Genomic DNA, 14,764 nt, shown 5'->3' on the forward strand with positions numbered 1-14,764 from the left:
TGAAGAAGTTAATACATTTTCCTTCCTCCCTCCACACAAACACTGCTCCAGCTACTGATTCTTACCCCCGTACTTGTTGTTTACAGCTTCCAAAATCAACAAATAACCCAAGTCAGAAAGAAGCTCAAAACTCCACAAATATCCCCTTTACATTATTAAAAAAACCAAACCAGGAGGTCAGTGACACCATACTGGAGCAGGAACACTACAGAGTTGCTGCAAGCAGTGCTGTACCTGAGCCCAGACAACCTGGCACCTCTTTGAAACCTTTCAGAGCCCATCAGAAGTCAAGACTCACCACTTGGGACATACCAGCTCAGATTTAACAGCACTGTCAGGACCATCCTCCTTTCCACTCCCCTAAAAGCACCCAAGGTCCTGATAAAGTTTATGGCAGACCTCTAAATATCTGCTGGGGGGGGGGGGGGGTCAGAACCCACACTCAAGGCCGCACACTCAAACAGCACAGGGCAGTGCCCTGGGGTGCTCAGAACAGCAGAACTGCTCACTGAGTGCTTGCATATGCCCAAGACAAATACACATCCATTTTTCTCCTGCTCACCATCTACCCTCCTCTTAGGCAGCAAAGATCCATTTGACAACTTGTCATCTTTACACTTGCTCACAACACCCATTTGGTGAGCACACACTCTGTTCCTGTGGGGATCTAAGAACTTGCTGTCAGCCTGGAATTGGGGCAAACACCATTTGCTCATAACTAATCCCTCCTGCAGCACTAAAACAGCTGACTGCTGCTTCAGAGGAGCTGACATTTACTTGGGAATTGTTCTGGCTTGAAAGCAAAACCAGTGAGAGACTCCAAGTCAGAAATACAATTTATTAGGAAAAGGGGGAAAAAACCAAAATACATGCAATAATGCAAAAGAAAAACCACTGACAGAGTCAGAATACAACCTGACACCCTGCTAGTTAGGGTGGTGGTAGCAGTCCAGATGAAATGGACTTGAAGTGGTGATCCTGTAGAAATGATCTGGTAGCTCTTGACCTCTGGAAAACTAGTGGATAAGGGCTGCCTGTTCCGTGCCAAACCCCAGATTATATCCAGGTGGGGATGCTTAGCTCCTCTCCCCTGGGCAGAGCATCTCACAATGGGCTGATATTGTTCTGAGTCACGCCTGGGTCCTTGACTACCCATTGAACAGAAATGGCTCCCACAGGGAGTGATCTCTGAGTCATGCAGGGAGGCATTAATAGGCCCATTAACAAGTGATAAGGAGAAAACAATGCCCCTCCTGGTTTCAACAGCTCTTGAGGATGGGAATAGAATACATCTTTATGTTGTAACCTAGGACAGCAGCCTAATTCACCCCACAGTGAGGTCAACAGGGAAGCTTCTCCCTGTTAAAGTGGGACCAGGCCCCTCATTCCCTACTGTAAGTGCTCTGTCATTTCCACAGCAAGCTCATGTCACTACCATGGGGACACCAGTCCATTACCCAGGCTCAAGAATTAAGCCCGCTGAGCTTCATAAAAGTCAAAATCCAGATGTTACAAACCAAACAGTCAACAGCCCTGGCAGGGTTATTATTGCAAATCTCTTATGCCATGACAGAGAGGACGAGAAGGGTGGCACACAAAAAGAGGTGCTCGTTCTCTCCTGCTGAGGGGTTTAAGCAGGCTAGCAGCTACAGGAAGCACTGAGGGGTCTCTCCTCTTGGTGTTCCACAGGCAGGAGATGGGATATTCACATGACTATCCCCTTCACCCCACTGCAAGGGGACCACAGTGCCCCAACAGCCTCCACATGTGCTTTAGGTTCCCAGGCTCCAATGTACACTTAGAGCATTAAAAGTCTGGGCCTTCTCCAGATCTGGAAAAGGAGAAACACTTTCTCCTCTTGGAGAGGAATTGGAAGCTACAGGGGGTGGAGAATGACGACAGACAAACAAATCCATCACAGTTGATCACTGCTTTTGGAAAACAATACAGCATCATAAAAATATCTGTAAATATTTTAATAAGGCTTCTTTTACACTGAAAAAATTACTGCTTTTTTTTTTAAATACAGAGTAATGTTTTAAATGTTCTGAACTTACCAGGAACATTGTTGACTTTGGGATTTAATAGCTAATATAATATTAAGTACACATTTGCAGCTCATCAGGAGAAGCATACCCGCTGATCAGAAACATGATGTAAAAGGAGAGCTGCTGATGAACTGTGGTCATTTACCTCCTCAAATTTCCCCACTGACGCACATCATCAGAGCCCCTGCAAAGAGAGCCAAGGCTGTTTTCCCCCGAATCAAATAGCAAGGGAGATGTTATTTGAGACATTTAACCAACTTGGGAGCATATGCCTTGCAGACTATCCCCAGTGAGGAATTCATTTTACCCATGCCAGAGCTTTGCACCCTGGGATCTCCCTTCATGGCTAAGGCAGGGAATTAAGCTACGATCCCATCAGCTACACATTACCAGAAAAAGAGAAACACTGATATTCCTCTTGGATAAAAAAAGTTAACCAGCTAGTAACTATTAAAGTAAAAGTCATTTAAAAGATAAAAACCATATTTGACTCATTTATAAAATCATCTGTAGCCATACATGAAAGGAAAAAAGTTTGCTGAAAAGACCCCAGTTCTATGGGTCTGTTGCCAAAACCCACATTTGCTTGCAAACAATTTTACTCTATATGACAGTAAGTTTGGGCATTTAAAGTAGAGTTTGCAATAATGGTTGTGGCAGTTCTCAGTCCATGACAGATTGGACAAAGGTCTGTAAATTTGGACAATACATAGTGAAAAAAAATCCACCCAAACACAACTGAATGAATGCCTTGGTGTTGCAGTCAGGCGCTGTGAGCCACAGCCTGCAGCAAGACAAAACTCAAACTGAATTTACAAATGTCTTAGGTTTCAAATGCAGCATGTGACTGGGGGTGTCTACTCTATTGGCATCTTTTAGAAGTGAGGCAGTTATCTGCTGTTAATTGGGCCACCTGTTAAGACAATGTGGAACAGTTTTTCTTTATCTCTTCCACAACCAGCCTTCCCTCTGGACGCCCTCCAGGAAGTATGTTCTCTTAATGGGCCATTGAGTGTCACTGCATGACTGATAAAATTACATCATCCATTGGGAGATGCTGTGCCCAGAGGAAGGAGCCAAGCATTCCTACCTAGATATAATCTGAGATTTGGAACAACAGAGACAGCCTTTTCCCACTGGATTCCCAGAGGAGCAGCTGTTTTCTCCACTGGATTCCCAGAAGAAGACCAGGCCCATCTGCACCACCACTGAATCTTCAGAAGATAACAAGACCCATCTACAAGATCACTGCTTCAACAGAGCCACATCTGTCATTCCAGGAGCACTGCAGCCACCATTTAATGGGACTAATACCAACACTCTGACCCACAGGGTGTCAGGTCATATTCTGACTCTGTCAGTGTTATTTTGTATTACTATATTTTAATTTTTTCTAACAAAAACTATTATCCCTACTCCCACATTTTTGCCTGAGAGCCCCTTAATTTCAAAATTACAATAATTCAGAAGGAGAGGGTTTACATTTTCCATTTCAAGAGAGGTTCCCACTTTCCTAGGCAAACACCTGTCTTTTCAAACTGAGACAACAAAGTGACAAAAGACCATAGCTATGACCAGCTGTGAGACAGCATAAAACAAGCACAGACAAGAACCAGCCAGTGGAGGAGGACCCAAGCAGCAAGGCCACAGGGCAGAGCTGCTGCTGTCAATGGGCTCCAGGCTGCACAGCCCAGCCCAAGGCAGCCACTCAGGGCAGGAAAGGGACCTGGACAAGGAACAGAACCATGAGCAGGATCGGGGCGCTTGCAGTCCAGGAGCTGTGGGCAGCTACACCACAGCCAGAGCAAGAGCCACAGTCGGGGCTGGCACCAAGAGCCAAGCATGGGCTCAGACTCTGCTAATGAGAGACAGAAATGGAAAAGGAAGAAAAGAAGCCACAGCCAGGACCAGCACTGTAAGGACCAGAGGAAACAGTGCTCAGAGTCCTGGGGGTGCTCCCCTGGCTCCAGCCTGAAGCATGGGCAGGGAGTGGCACCACAGGAGGGATGGATCCAAGTCCTCTGTGTCCTCCATCAGCTCCCCTGTCCCACCACATCCCCAAGAGGCGCTGGGGTAGCAGCTGAGCCTGAGGGAAGAACAGAAGAAACAGGCAGCTCTGCTAAAGGCCTTGGAGACATCCAAGGAGAAGCGAGCACAGAGGTTGGCCAAGAAGGTGGCCAAGGAGAGAAAGAAATGGGAGAAGATAGGCTGCAGTGAGGAGTACATGGGCTACACCAACACTGACAATCCTTTCAGGGACAATAACCTACTGAGCACATTCATCTGGAGCAAGGCTCTGGAAAAGGAATGGATCAGCCATCTGGATGAGAAGGACCCAAAGGAGAGGATCAAGCAAATCCAGGAGGACAATCGCCTGGAGCTGCAGAAGATGAAGCAGCTGCGCCTGGAGCAGGAGCGGGAAAAAGCCATGCGGGAGCAGGAGCTGGAGATGCTGCAGCGGGAGAAAGAGGCAGAGCACTTCAAAACCTGGGAAGAGCAGGAGGACAAGTTCCACTTGCAGCAGGCCAAGCTGTGGTCTAAGATCCGGATTCCGGATGGGAGGGAGAAACCCATTGATCTTCTGGCCAAGGACATCAGTGCAGAGGATGATGACCTGGCTGTGGAGATGCACGAGCCCTACACCTTCCTAAATGGCTTGACCATCTCTGACATGGAGGACCTGGTGGAGGACATCCAGGTGTACATGAAGCTGGATCAAGGGAAGAACACAGACTTCTGGACGGACATGACCATCATCACAGAGGATGAAATAGCCAAGCTCTGCAAGCTGGAGGCCTCTAGGAAAGGAGGACCAGGGGAGCATCGTGAGGCCTCTAGGAAAGGAGGACCGAGGAGCATCGTCAATGCCTCGGTCAGCTCAGATGTGCAGGCCGTGTTCAAGGGGAAGACCTACAACCAGCTGCAAGCTCTGTACCAGGGCATCAAGAGCAAGATCCAGGCAGGAGGGCCCAACCTGGACACTGGGTACTGGGAGAGCCTTCTGCATCAGCTGAAGGCTGACATGGCTCGGGCCAAGTTACAGGAACAGCACCAGGACATGCTGCGTCAGAAGCTCTACAAGCTGAAGCAAGAGCAGGGTGTGGAGTGTGAACCGCTCTTGCCCATCATCAAGCAGGAGCCAGCTTCCCTCAGCAACAGGCTGGATCCTGAGGAGAGTCTTGACATACAGCCAGGGCCCTCCTCAGAGCCAGAGCAGGACACAGAGGCCAAGTGAGAAGTGGAGGGAGAGGCTGTGCTGATGAAGGAGGATCTGATCCAGCAGAGCCTGGATGACTATGATGTGGGCAAGTACAGCCCCCGGCTGCTGGGCCCCAATGAGCTGCCCTGCAATGCCCACATGCTGGAGGCCAAGGAGGACACTCATCAGCTGCTGCTCCTGTGCCAGCAGCTCCAGGTGACAGGCAATGCTCCTGAGAACACCCACAACATCATCTTCCATAAGGCTAAGGAGGACATGGGCGCAGATGAGGCGCAGTTCAGCGTGGAGATCCCGCTCACAGGCCAGGCCTATCCGTGGGCTGACAAGTACCAGCCCCGCAAGCCTTGCTTCTTCAACCATGTGCACACAAGTACAACCAGACCCATTAACGACACTGACAACCCCCCACCCAAGACTGTGCAGGGCTATAAGTTCAACATCTACCCCAACCTCATTGACAAGCGCTCAATGCCCAAGTACTTCCTGGAGGCCTGCCAGGACAGCAAGGACTTGGCCATCCCGCACTTCCATGCCAGGCCACCCTATGAGGACATCACCTTCAAGATTGTCAGCAGGGAGTGGGAGTATTCCACCACCATGGCTTCCGCTGCCAGTTTGCCAATGGCATCTTCCAGCTCTGGTTCCACTTCAGGCAGTACAGGTACCGCCGGTGAGGGGCTGCTCAGCACCCTTGGACACCTGCCAGGGGTAGGCAGGGGGCATCATCTCATGGCACAGACACTGCTCCAGGCAGGGCCCTGAGGCCTGGCCCTGAGACTCTTGTATAAATAAAACTGATTTTTACCATTTTTTACAGTTTGGGAGGAATTCAAAGCTGTTTGAACACCATGACACAGTTGTAATGCTGCTAGCTTTTACTATAATAATTAAAAATTTAAGCTCTTATCTATGCACCTATCTACATCACATAATATTACAATGACTTTACCACACCCTCCTTGTAATTCCTTCAGGAAAATCATTCTGGTTTTATTTTAAGCATGTATTGTTCAAATTCTCAGTATCTTTTGTATTAATAGTATCAAAATAAGTTGAAACATTTATAGATAATAAACTTCAATATGTTAATTTGACCTGATCTTAGCAACACTTAAGTTTTATTACTTTTAGGTCTAAGTACTGTTAAGTTAGATTTTATCAGTTTGGTATTCTGTTGAAGTTAAGTTTATTATCTTTTTTGTCAAAGGTCATTTATTTCAAATTTTAGTATTGTTTAATATAAATTATCCTAAATTTTGTTAAAAGCCATCTGTCTAAACTCTAAGATATGTATTTTTTTAGAGAGATAAGACAGCTCCAATTAAAACTATAGGCTGCTTAATTGATCCAATGAGTGTTTCTACAGCTATTCAATTAAAAAAATAATTTTTAGTCTGATTTTCTCAGGTTGTTACTTTTGTTCTGTAAGGATATGAAGCTTAAGCAGCTTATTAACAGATCTGCACATGAGGATGGGCACACACACACACACAGTCCCTCTCACCTCCAATAGCTTTAGGACTTACTGGCTAATTTCAAACAGGTTTTATAGAGCAGCAGAAATTAACCTCAGTGCCCAGGCAGAGAGGAAAAAAAGCAAAATTAACACCCTGAGGGAAGAACTATCATAATTAGAGAATCAGCTCAGGGGTACAGAATAAAACCCAAAACTAAGTCCAGCTGCTGTCCCAATATGTAAATTATGACTGAGGATAAACTTTAGACATGATGAGCTCCTTGTAGGCAGAGTTATTTAAGGCGCTCATTCAAGGCTTTTTTTTTTGCATTTGTAGATTCTTATACTCCTTCCAGTGGAAATGCAAATCTGTTTAGGGCACTTCAGCCTGATGATAATTATCTTTTATGGCCTCTCAGAGAGAGTTCATGGATCCTCCAAGATTGATATACTACAAGTTGTAAAATAATTCATCTCATGCAGACTTGCATCTGCAGTTTGGGGCTAGAAGTTTCAGGAACACCCAAGTAGACAAGCAGAATTTCCTAACTCTGGTTGAAATAGAAATAGTGCTTAGAAACCTCTTTAATAGTATTTTTGCATTGCAAATCGTGGCTGAAACAATAAAACTGACAGCAGGAAGCAACCCTTGCTAACATCCAGCACAAGTTTTCAAAGAGACATTAAAAATACCTGTGAAAAAGTGTGTTTGAAAGCCCTTTCCTACACCTCACCTAGATAACCCTAGTGCTCATCTGTGGGATAGGTTAAGCAAGGGCTTAGATCTTTGCAATTTATTCCCCTCATTGCTATCCCCAAAAGGTCTCACAAGACTGGGCTAAAAAAAAAAGAGTTCATATTGTGGTCCAGCTCCAGTGGCACACCCCTTCATACACAGGCAGCCCTAATGAGAGTTCCTCCTTTAAAAGTCCGATTTTGATCCCTTATATTTTTTCCTAAGCTAAACCCAGAAGAATATACAGATTTTTTTGGGCAGCATTTCAAAAAAACAGTGCTAATCATTCATCAGTAACTCTCACTTAGATTTCCTTATTGATGCTCTTTTGAGGAGAAATAATATTTCAAATGAAGATGTGTCTATTAGCATTCAGAGGCATCACATTTGATAGCAGAATTGATACTTTGCTAATCAGCTGCTCGCAGGGATCTGAAGAGAAATCCGTGAGAATATGACAAGAATAAGACAAGGGACACATGGCTTGGAATGACAGAATACCCTCCTGGGCCTTCTCAGACTCTTCCAATTTGTGTATTTTGGAAGATGCATTTTCAGCCATCCTATAAAAAGATCAACCAATCACTCACATCATTCTTTTGTGTAATTTCTCATACACACACTTTACTGTGTATGAGAAACTAAATTATTTCTCATATTATTTTCACTGGTTTCTGACCAATGCAATCCTTGTGCCATTTTTCAAAAAGGCTGTTGAATAGCAAGAAAATTGTAAGTGTGCTTCCTCCTGGACAAGGCAACTGCAAAGTGTGCTTTATGACAGCATATTGACCAGTTAGTGTTTTTTCATAAAAACAAAACATACCTCAATCCTGAGATGTATTAACAAAGCTCTGGCTCTCAGAGTTCTGAGGACACCTGTGGCCTTAATGGCCTTGCCAGTCTCACCTGAGGGCCCAGATCCATGACCCCTGTCCATGGGCCCAGCTTAGCTCCATCCCTCACTGGAGCCATGTGTTGTGTGCAGCCCTGCCCAAGGTCCCCAAAAAGCCCCAGGCCTGTGCTGCAGATAAGGCCATTTCTGATGCTGCACACTGGATAATTCTTTTAGCAACACTCAAGGGAGCTCCATCTCCAGTCCAGTCTCCTGCTGTTCACAGCAGGACTCCCCCAGACCTGGTCCACCACCTTACCTTGTTTAGGTCTGTCAGTGGATCCTGCCATTGTCACAGAATCATTTAGTCTGGAAAAGACCTCCAGGATCAATGAGTCCAACCTTTTAACAATTTTCACCTGGTCAATTAGACCATGGCGCTGAGTGCCACATAATTTCTTGAGCACTCCAGGGATGGTGACTCCACCACATCCCTGAGAAGCCATTTCCAATGCCTGACAGCTCTTTGAGGACATCAGGAGGACTTTCCTCACTGAATCTCCCCAAGTGCAGTCTGGGGCTAGGTCCTCTTGTCCTGTCACTGGTTGGCTGGGAGAAAAGGACAACCCATTGTCACCAGGTACTGCACTCCTGGGCTCTGGGGACAGAGGGTTTTGCACAGTTCCTGTTGGCATCACCCTTAGTCACAGCCATCACCCCCATGTCCAGCCCCTGTTGGGTTCCTCCATCACATCAAGTCAAGTCAAAAACCACAACAATTTGTGTTCTGGCCTGAATGACAAGGTCATGTAGAACATGCAAAAAAACATCTTTCCCCTGACCCACTTGTGTGCTATGCATGGACACACATCCTGCTCAGCCACAGTCAGTGCTGTAGCAGGGAAAATGTTACTCCTTCCAAACACGCAGGAGAAGAGGTCAGAGACTTGCTTCAAAACCCTTCCCTGCTACTTTCAAGGGCCGGCAGTCAGGAGCCAAGAAATGTTGCACAAAGAAAGGCAGGTAGGGCACCAGCTATGGAAGTTCAGAGCAGAATTTCACTCCCTGACTGCTGGCACCATTTATGGATAAACGAGCCAAGCAACACAAGACAACAAAAAAGCCCACCAGAATGTACCAGCTTCTGGTACATCAGCTCCTCTTTCTCCCTCCACTCTAGGAACCCTTATTCCATTATTTCTTTATTCCAAGGGTTTCTAGAGTGGAGAGAGAAAGAGGAGCTGATGTTTCAGAATATCTGCAGATAGTCAATTATTCATATGCCCTCATGGAGAGGGAAAAGAGCAATATTTCCAGTTCAGCATCAGCACATACTGAAAGCACTGTGAAAAACCACCAGAGGTGTGAAATAGCTGTCAGTCCATGTGAAAGGCCAAGATTAAACACCTCTCTCACCCAGCAATCTTAGTCTAAGGATAGCAATCATGAATCAGCCACTCAAAACCCACAGAGGGCTTGTTCCAGGAAACTACCCTTAGAAAGGGCCAGGATGGTTTGGAAATGCACACAGACAAAACCACACCAACAATCTGCCCACAAAGAGATATTAATAATCTACAGATTGTACATGCACAGGCAGATTGCTCCAAACCTCCCAGGGTGTGGGGTGGGAGCACATCCTCCCATCCTGCCCTCTCCAAAGGAGCAAAGCACGCTAACAGAGGAAACTGAGAGGAAGGAAACTTCCTCATACCTCCTTCACAAAGGGCAAGTCCAAGAAAAGCAGGGTTCTATTTACAGTCCTCTAAAGTCCCTGCCTGCCAGATGGTCCCTTTGAGCTCCTTGGTGGGGCACAGCTTAGGCTGTGTTAAGACTCCCCAGAGCCGGGGTAAGCTCACAGCAGGAAGGAACCAGGCGATTGGGCCAAGTGCCACCAATATAAGACCACACTGTGTGAGGTGCAGATAACCTCATTTTCTGTGGAAGATATTAGAAGAGAGCTGTGTGTTTTCAGGTGTGAGGTAAGGAAGGAGGAGTCTATTTCTTATGGGAAAATATAACAACTAAAACAGCAACACAAAAAAAAACCAAAAAAAAACAACCTAAACAAAAAAACCCACAATCCTGGGAAGTGTCCCTAGAAGGTTGTAAAGATAGAAGCCAAACTAACAATCCTTTGTTCTTCTGGAAATACTTTCCTCTGCCCGTAGCAACGGAACCAGGACCCCATACTACCATCCTAAGTTAAACATGGGCCCCATTTGGCTCTCAGGAGGCCAGGATTTAAATTTCTTTGTTTTCACAAAGCAAAAAAATACACGCTTGCAGAAATCACTCTCTTCTGATTCATTTCCTCTGGCATTGTATTGTTAAGTTGCTTTAACAAAATAGTCAGTTTTCTCCTCTTCCTCCCCCTTTCCTCTCCTTCAGGGCCACGTTTTCCCCCAGCAGGGAGAAAGTCTAACTTTCTAAATAAGCCATTACTGTAGCTAATAGCCTAGAGGGAGAACAGCCCCCCTGTGAACCCTGAGAACACTGTGTATTAACTCTTGTAAAGCAGACAAATGAAAGCAGGAACACATGTTATACATTAGAAGCTCATATTTTGATGGTAGGCTGCAACAGCCCAACCTTCAATTAATTTTGCCCCTGCTCCCTTGGCTTCTCAGGTTTTCTGAACTTCAGCCATTAAATCTGGGTTTGCATCGCTCAGGTGCCAAAGGTTTCCTTCCAGGTGGAAGGAAAGAGCTTCTGACCACACAAGCCCCATTCCCATGCTGGCATCTTTAGTATTTCAGGAGGTAAATGGAGAGAGTCTTGGGGACAGACTGGTAAAGAGCATTGCCACACAGCACTTATTACCACAAAACCCTACTGATGGTTCTGGAGCCATGCATCTGCTGAAAGGAACCAATTATCTGATTGCTAGGCCTGGTTTTAAGAGAGGAATCTGTAACATACCTATGTTCCTTGTTAGACTCAATTACAAACTGCTGTGGGCAAAAGAGCAGAAAAAGCAGGAGGAAAAAACCTAGCAGTAAATTTACTGCTTGGTTTCAGTTGCAACCTACTGCTTCCCAAGGAGTAAACATAAATACATGAAAATTGTGTAAAACTGTTCAGACCATAGGTTTGAACTCATCACCTAAAAGTCAGCAGTAGGCTTTCACCCCAGTTCTTAAAAATGCTTTTATACCTCATAGCCCTGTTCTGGGCAGCATCTCTTGCTCTCTAGTTGAAAGGATGGCTTGTCACCACACAGAGACACTCACTCCAGCCTTACTATTCCATTACTTTGTAAAGAATTATCTCACAGGTCACCCAACATCTCTGTACAGAGGTGCAAACCACAGTCTTCTTTTCACAATAGATTGTGGAAACTTGAGGAGAAAAAAACCCAACAAAACAACCAAAACACATGTAGGATTGAATTATAAGAACAAAAAAGTGGAAGAAAAAAATTTGAGTTCCTAGATAACCTTTCATTCATGTAAAAGCACTTTGTTTATGCAACAACACCAGATATTAACACCCCAAGAATTATCTTTTAATAACAAGCACTGGTTATTTGTTTTACATAGAAAATCTATGTGATATTTATTGTTGCTGAAGAGTGGAAACTCTACTCCACTGAAAAGCAACATTGTTCATTATTATGACACAAATACATATGATGTGAATTATACGGAGTAACTGGCTGAGGTGAACCATTGCTCTTTCCTGCTGCCTCAGAGCTTTAGCTGGGGCTGAACTGCAGGTGACAGTTCATGCTTCAGATGGAAACACTCCTCTGGAGTGAGAGCAAGCACCAGCAGGGATTCAGAGACAGCCCCAAATGCTCTGTGTAGTGTCAGAAGCTAATCCCACCTCTGAAGGAAGGGCTAGGGGGAAAACAGCACTCAGCACTGAGAGGGCATGCTCAAACTTTCTGGCTGATGAGATTCCCAGAGCTCTTCAACATGTGCTGGGCAGTTACATCATGCACATGGCTCTGCTTCCAGCAGCCTGCTTAATACATCAAGAGCTGCTGTGGGGGAAAGGAGGCAGAAGAGCGAGCAAACTCCTCATCAGAGTGACCTCAGTCAATGCTGCAGCCAAGTCTGTGAGGTTTGGATCCAGAGCACCTCCCAGCATCCAGATCTAGAGCCCTAGGTGCTGCCATTACAGAATGAGGGGCCAACAGAGGCAATAAATATATGCTAAAAACATCAAACTTCAGCTTTGACCATGGCCCTCACGCACAAAACACAATATGCTTTCATCTGTGTCCATCTCTGCTTGGTACAAGAGTGCAGCCAGCAGCACAGGACTTCAGGGAGATTGGCAAAGATCTTCCCCTCCACGCCAAGGGCAACACTTCTTGCCTGTGGCATTTTCCACCCACACATTAATCCCCTCACTTCATGTTTGAAAATAAAGAGGAAAAAACCCCATCATTCAATAACAGCAGCAACATCAATTCACCAGGGGAAACAACAAAGGCAGGGGAACACAGGGAGGAAATGTTTATACATGCAAAGGAACCGCCAAGAAAACCAACCGATGAAAAGGCAGAAAATAAACAAATCCTGCCCTGCTCAGCCCCAACCTCCAGCTGCAAACCAGCCAGGCCTTTGTGTCACCCTGCTGCAGGTGCCAAAACTTTGTCCTGGCAGCCATCCAGGGGTTTTTGCTCCTCAGGACAGACAGACAGCAGGGATGGTTAAAGCAGCCATGCCCTGCTGTTTGCTTTGCCAGTGCTCCACTGGGCTCGCTGCTAATGGCCACAGTCCCAGTGCACCAAGGTCTTCCTCTCAATTTTGTTTCTGTCACTGAGAACCTTTCATTTCTCATGGCTCCTCTCAAAAGGCTTTATCCTCCTCCACACAGAGCAAGCACCTTGGGTTTGGAGCACCTCCCAGCAGGTAACCACATCCTTGCTGACACCCATTCCAAGGTGGCAGGCAGTCCCCAGCCTGACTCCCATGAATGCTTCTACTGGGAAAGGATAAAACACCTGAACAGGGCACCAGCATCAGAGTTTGTCATCTCAGAACTATAGTTCTGCCTCCATGGAGAATGGTAGACTCCAGGGACAAAATGGTGCCTCTGCTTTTGTGTTGTATTGTGGAAATGCCAAAAGTGGTGGAGAGAGAGGGGAAAGGGTCACAGAGAAGTGGAATATCTTATGGAAACAGGCCTGTACTAGTGATGAAAGAAAACCTCTGGTCCTGCCAGAGCCTGCTCCTACCCAAGTCCACAACAGAAGGGGAGGAAAAAAAAGAAACAACCACAAAAAAACTCCATTGAACCCAACCCCCCCCCCCCCATTTCTCTGTGTTCCACTTTCACGGAGTGTATTGCAAAAGACCAATCCCATTTTATCTAAAAGCTTGCAACATTAGTGTTAACAATCATATCTTTCCTTCAGATGTGCTGACCCTTCACGCTGCACACAGCCTGGAGTCAAGTTCTCATTGTTTCTACTCCTGAAGGCACCTGGAGTCAAACCAGTCACTGATGAGCACTGGGTTTTACCTGAGAGGATGTGGAAGAGCAGAATGAAGGTGTCCTGTGCTCAGAAGAGCTGTACTAGTGACTTCCCAGGGCTGTTTAAAGTGACAATACAACACAGAGGAACGCTGAGACTCATCCCGTGTCCACTGTCTCAAGGAAGACTCCAGTAGTCTTCTTCTTGCTTCTTTATTCCATGTACTTTTAATATCCATGTGTTTATGCAAGGTATTAAACCCAGCAAATGCTGATCACTGCCTCTGCTCTTCCCATTCAGATCATTAAGTTAAAGTCAATGCTCCTGCTTTTGGCTCTAGCACACATCACATGCCTCTGAGGGGAGGTTGGAGCCCTCTCACTCTGCATCAGCTCCTTTGCAATGTGCATACAGAAACAGAGTTCCTATCTGCCCATTTCTAGAAAACAACAGGTTTCCTAATCAACAAGTCCACCTCTCATCTCACCTTGTGCAATTTTAAGTGTTCTCAAACACAAAACAAACCACACACGAAAAAAACCCAAAAAGCCCCTAAGCAGTTACTGACATGACTCCTGCACTGCTCCCATAGAGTCTCCTAAAGTGAATGGCTACAAAAATGAAAATAAGTAAAAGGAAATAGCACATAGGCTGTGCCAGAGTAAGCTTAAAAGGCAAATGAACTTATTTTAAAATTAAAAGCCTCCCCTGACACTGGATGATTCTAAGGAATATTTACATTTTTTTCCCAGCAGCCTCTTATCTGTCTACACAAGGAACCAAAGTGACAACCATTATCAGAGCCTTCAAACACCTTATTATTTTAGTTTGCAACCATCCAAGACAAGGAGCAGCTCAGTTTTCAGCAGAAAACAGAGAGAGCCTAAATACAGGGCATAAGAATTCACACTGTTCTCTGGCTAAGTCAGTCCCTGCCACACATCCAGGCACAAGGAGAAAGCAAAGCCATCAATAGGGTTTTAAAAACAGCCTGCAAAACACTCGTGGGAGGACTCGGGTCAACACAGCCTTCCATGA

General features: G+C 45.7%; 1 pseudogene; it reads left to right on the plus strand.

Annotated features, from left to right (window-relative positions):
- The first annotated feature begins 3,717 nt into the window (after window positions 1-3,717).
- On the plus strand, window positions 3,718-5,942 carry LOC139588655 (splicing factor Cactin pseudogene; annotated as a pseudogene).
- Window positions 5,943-14,764: the final 8,822 nt, after the last annotated feature.

This window comes from Agelaius tricolor, unplaced genomic scaffold, assembly GCF_023055355.1.
Source record: "Agelaius tricolor isolate 1412-34295 unplaced genomic scaffold, bAgeTri1.0.p SCAF_3, whole genome shotgun sequence".
NCBI classification, from domain to species: domain Eukaryota; kingdom Metazoa; phylum Chordata; class Aves; order Passeriformes; family Icteridae; genus Agelaius; species Agelaius tricolor.